Source organism: Alexandromys fortis, unplaced genomic scaffold, assembly GCF_014885135.2.
Source record: "Alexandromys fortis isolate MF-2015 unplaced genomic scaffold, M_Fortis_MF-2015_v1.1 scaffold_167, whole genome shotgun sequence".
In the NCBI taxonomy this organism is placed as follows: domain Eukaryota; kingdom Metazoa; phylum Chordata; class Mammalia; order Rodentia; family Cricetidae; genus Alexandromys; species Alexandromys fortis.
The window spans coordinates 3,252,036-3,258,035 of NW_026068050.1; positions in this window are offsets into that span (position 1 = coordinate 3,252,036).

Genomic DNA, 6,000 nt, shown 5'->3' on the forward strand with positions numbered 1-6,000 from the left:
ATAGAAATCCCACAGCTGGACTGTGCAGTGGTGGCTCCCACCTTTAATCCCAGCACTCAGGAGGCAGAGGCAGGTGAATCTCTGAGTTCGAGGCCAGCCTGGTCTACAGAGCTAGTTACAGGACAGGCTCCAAAGCTACACAGACAAACCCTGTTTTGAAAAGTCAAAAAAAAAAAAAAAATCCCCTAGCTGATGAATAGTCGTTTATGCTTCAGAGCCTTTCTGAAACTCAAATGTTTCCACCCATCTTCTCCTGGGCAACCAGTCTTCACCTGTGAAGTAAGAACACTCCTCTTGAACCGGAATGATGTGCTGTGTGACTTGATACTCCTTGATTACACCAGTAACTGGGCAAGGAGACCTGAGTCATGGGCTGTGGCAACCTGAATCAGTCACCACTCATTCTAGTTCGCTCGCTGCACACAATCACACTAGAAAATAAAATGAAAAAGTTTTATGAAGACATATCACAAAAGAGTATACGTTGTTAACTCTCTGGGTAGAATTTTTGTGCCTATTTAAAGTAGTGCCTAATACATTGTTGTAACTGTGACATCCATGACTACTAATGTAGTTATGGTGTTGAATTATGCCTTCTAAATGTGAGTTCCACACTTTGAAATTTGCGTTCCATATATTTAATTTTAAGAATACATTCCATGGACGAATAGATGTTTGCTATCCGAATTTCTTGTTGTTGTTTTTTCCAGAATGACAAGAAAAGTAAGATATGGTATAAACTTGATGTATGTTATTAATGCGACCTGATTTAAAATAGTGAAGATTGTCACGTAAGCCTTCAAAAGTGTGAACTACAATAAACCTTTCAACAAGTTAATCCCTCACATGTTTTGTTAGAGACGGAAATTAGAAACACAGCCCGGTCACATGCATGTCACCTCCTTTGACTGCACATGTTAGGTAGGCCATTTGGTTCTCTTTCCATGTTACAACCAGGGTAAATCAGAGAAACAGAATCTACATAATGCTCATTTGTTCTGTTGTGTTTGTTACATAGCCAATGAGCCTCACTTCTCCCATGGAGGCTGTGAGGTCGGAAGTCTTCAGGCTGCAGACTCAGAAGACCTGATGCTGCAGCAGGACTGCAAAGCCATCTGCCAGTGTTGTCAATGAAGTCAGGAGACGTCGGCTTTCCTCAGAGCGGACCAGCCTTGTCATTCTGTTCCCACTCACGTTATCAAAGCTGATCCGTTTACTTAAAGTCCACTAATTTAACCTTCCCTGCTGGGCCTGGGGATACAGGCCTTTAATCCCAGCACTCAGCAGGAAGAGGCAGGCAGATCTATTTGAGTTTGAGGCCAGCCTGGTCTACACAGTGAGTTTCAGGATGGGCAGAGCTATGTAGAGACCCTGTCTTAAAAAAAGAAAGAAAAAAAAAAAAGCCTAATCTCCTCCAAATACACTTGCACAGAAACATCTAGAATGATAATGATCACAGGTATCATGGCTCAACAAAGTTGCCGCATTAAATTGGCCACCCCCAAACCCAGAAAAGCAAAGTGTTCTTATTGACTTGTGAAATCTAGAACAATAGAACTCATAAAAGCAGAGATGAGAATGTTGGTTACCAGAGGCTGGGAATGGTAGGAAATGAACAAGTTATTGACTAAGATAAAATCACTCAATTAGATAAGATGAATGAACAATAAGTACTTACTGAACAACAAATACAATGATGGATATGTGTATTAGGTTGATTCAATAATTCCACATTGTATACATATGTCATTGCATCCCTTTGTACCCCATACATGTATGTAGTTTACTAATGAAGGGACCAGTATCAGCTCAAGACACCCTCAACACAAAGGTTTATTCATCCTAGAGGCACCAAAGGCAGGAGATGAGAGACAATGACAGGTGAGAAAGGAGGGAGAAAGGGAAGGAACAAGGGATGTTTGTCCTGGGGGAGGGAGAGTGGGGCGCTACAAAGAGCTGCCTCTGCAGAGAGGAGCTGGTAGCTGCACATGGGCAAAGGGCAGTTTGTAAAGCTAAAGTTGAGTTAGGATGAGTTTTATGAGGGGGGGGGATTTTGTTTTTTATTGTTGTTTTGTTTTTTCGAGACAGGGTTTCTCTGTGTAGTTTTGGAGCCTATCCTGGAACTCACTTTGCAGACCAGGCTGGCCTCGAACTCACAGAGATTTGTGAGTTTGTCCTGAGTCCTGGGTTTAATGTTGTGTGCCACCATTGCCTTGCTAAAAAGAGGTATTTAATGTTGATTGGGCATGTTAATTAGAGCAACCAATAGGGGGCTCTGATAGCTGGACCTTGGTAGTTAGCACCAGAAAGAGGAAGTGGCCAAATGGGGGAACAGAACTTCTTCATGACTAGGAATGTAAGGTATTGGTTTTTAGCAAGGCAGAGGGAATGGGGGAGAAGGGCAAGGCCTGTCAAGAGTTGTGTTTGCAATGCTTGGCTAGAATCCTTTCAACTAGTACTCGGTTTTTAAATGCTAGTCTTTTTTTTGGGGGGGGGGGTCGAGACAGGATTTCTCTGTGGTTTTGGAACCTCTCCTGGAACTAGCTCTTGTAGACCAGGCTGGTCTCGAACTCACAGAGATCGGCCGGCCTCTGCCTCCCGAGTGCTGGGATTAAAGAGGTGCGCCACCACCGCCATTAAATGCTAGTCTTACACTCACTCTAGGAAGCTGCAAAAGTCACACCTGGCTGCCCTCTGAACTTGACACATGGCTGTAACCATATGTCACTGAGTATTGTCATACGGTTTCTATTAATAGTGCCTCACATTTGTTATTCCTATCAGGAAGACTCTGTAATGACCTCCCCTATTACCAGCTGTGGCCAGAGAGGAGAGCTACAATGACCTTGGAGTGGAGAGAGATACAAATGCCCTTTTGGCTAGGACACTCTTCACTGCCCTCTCTGCAGTACACGGGTATTGGGAGCCTCTCACTTCACACAGAACATCCGTCCAGCATGTTCAATTTTCTGGGCCTGTTCAGCCTTCTTTCCACTGTCACAGCAGTTCAGCATTCCAGCTGTGGTTAAAGTGGATGGCATTCTCTGCCTGCCATCTTGGGGAAAGGCTGGCACTATCTCCTGAGATTCTTGCCAGAGCATTAAAGCTAATATTCCTGAAAATGCTCCCAAATCAATAAAACCTCCCATGCTTACCGCCCCCTTTCTTTTGGCCTTCTGTTAAAAAAAAAAAAAAAAAAAAAAAAAGTGGCAGAGCCAGGAATACCCCTGGCAGATGTGGGGGGGAAAAGATAGATGGATTTGCAGGAAAGAAGAGGTCAGAACTGTTAGAGGTAGCCCAGATAGTTTTTGATGGCAGAGACAACAAAGAACTTCTGATAAAGAAGATGGGACATGTCACACGGCTGCACTACAAGCCCCAGCCACTCTCAACTGCCCGTGCACACCATGATAAAAAAAAGAGGAGACCTTTATAAAAGGACCAGTGTGCCTCTGGCAAAGAAATGGGTCATTGGAAAAAATGAATGTCCACATCGGAAACAGATAGGTCCCCCCCCAAACCCAAGTCAATCCTAGCTATGGAGGATTAGTGAGACCAAGGCTCCTTCAAACCAGGCCCCCAGTAGTCTATGGTAACCTTCACCATAGGGGGTCAACCTGTAAAATTTCTGGTGGACACATGAGGTTACTCATTTGGTATTCCAGGAGCCCCTGGGACTCTTTACCAACCAAACAATGAAAGAACAGCAGGGAGCCACGCGGCAGGTGGGAGACAGAGATGGATAGGAACATACCATGCAGAGTGAGGCTGAATATTTATTTAGTGGATTATGGAAGGGAAGGGGAAAGGGAAATGGAGGAGAAGGGGGATGAGGAGAGAGAGGCAGAGAGAGAGAGAAAAAAAGAGAACCAGAGAGGGGGAGAGTCGAGAAGGGGGGAGAAGGGAGAGAGAAGGGGGAGAGGCTGCCTCTTTGGGAGAGAGACAGAAAGGAAGGATTCACAGGCTGAAAGCAGAAAGAAGATCCACTTTCCCTGGCAGACAGGGGAGGGAGGGAGTGGGGCTTGTCTCTTAACGGGACAAGACATTACGGTATCTCTTTTTGGAATATTTGGAACCTTTATATATTTTTCTAGTATTTCAGCATTTGAAGATTGTTTTCTGCTATGTAAATAGTATTATTTACTCTGTCCTTGTTTAGAAATATAACTGAAGAATAAGCTTTGGCCTTAGTTGACAGGAGTTCATGAAGAACCTTGAAAAAGCTGATGACCATGCAACAGTTCCTTTGAGAATAAGAGCTCCATGTTAGCCTATCTATCCCTGGCCCTGCACATCCTCTAGCAAACGTCAGGTGAAATGCCAAACTTTTAATGTCCATAGCCTTGCGTTACTCTCCAAAGGAGATGAGGTAACCCTCAGTACACCCCTCATTCAGACAACTGGGAACTGCTGGAGACTTGCTCCAGCATGGAGTTTGTTATGCCCAGTAAGACCACCAGGGATATCGACTCACCGAAAGGCAAAAGCAAGATTTATTGTGTGCAGGGCCCTTGTCAGCACAGCAGCCAGAGGACACACCCTGCCCTTCAAGAGGGCATTATTTAAGGGCAAAAGCCAGGAAAGTTACCTTAGTAGGGTGTGGGGTGACAGGTTCAATGCTGACTCGCTCGTGTCTAGGGACTTTTCAGAAATTTTATTTTTGAATCTCACCTGTTGCTTGTCAGCTGACCTTCTGGTGGGGACAATCTGCAGTTATCTGTACTCTCCAGGTGGCTACCCTGTCATTTCTGCCCCTAGCCATTTCTAAGGTCTGGACCGTTTTATGAAAAATAGCTTACACAAGAAGGAGGTAGAGGACAAAATGGAGGAACTTTGGTTCTTCAGGTTCAGGTCCCAAAGATGTATGGAGTTGGGGGTGGGAGGTGCAGACATGATCTGAGGGTGAATCAGGATGGCTGCCAGCAGTGTTTAATTGAAAAGAAAACTACACGTTTTATTGCACATAGGATTAAATGGAGAAAAGGGGCATGTGAGCTGGGGTGTGGCTTGAAATCAGGGATTGAGGAAGCCAGCCTTGACTTTGACAATAGGCACCAGTCATACATTTGTTAGTCCCAGATCGCAGGATCCCCCAATCCCACCACAGAGTCTGTATTTGTATGTAAAAACAAAGAGTCTATATTCAAGCTCAAGCTTGGACCTTCCATCCATCTGAGGTAGCAGTGACGTCAGAGAGCTATTAGTCCAATTGGAGTGGGGTTTCTATCATAGCAGAGGTTGGGGGGAAGGGATTTCTAAGGTCCAGGACTCCTAATTGGCTGACATTTGTCTAGAGGTGTCTTGGTGAAAGGGATGCTGGGCTAAGGGACATCAGGTGATTCTATCTATAATGGTTGGAATGTTAGATATTTCCCCTTGTATGGTCTGTTCCTGAGAGGTGCCTGGGTGGTCTCTAGCAAACCTGTGGGGCTGGGCCCTGCTTGCTAATGAAAGGGACATAAGTGCCTCTTGCTAGATAAAGGAGAATGACTGCTTTAGCAAGCAGGAACTTTCCTCAAGCCCCCAAGGGAATGGAAACCCTTATACAAATGCCTGACCTCAGGAAAAGGTCTTTCTCTGGGGAATGAACACTACACTACAATTTCTTAGTTTTACTATATGGGCCTGTTCCCTTCTTAATGCTCCCAAAAGGGAAGGTCCTGATGTCTTACTCTTTTCCCATTAGACTGGACCATTCTGATTTCTCTACACTTATTAACTGAACTCTTGCCCTTAATGGCCTCAGGCTCGGGATCTGAACTGTAGACATTTCATCCTTGGGATCAGGTGTCTAGTAAATCTCTAACTTTCCTGCTTTTGGTGTAACTAGACAGGCACAATGCAATTTCTGGTTCTGCAGTGGCCAGGATTTTTTTTCCCAAAGAATTATTTTGTTTAGAGAAGCTACCATTGTATATATATATATACATATATATAAATATATATACATATATAAATATGTATATATATATTTTTTTTTTTGCTTTTTCGAGACAGGGT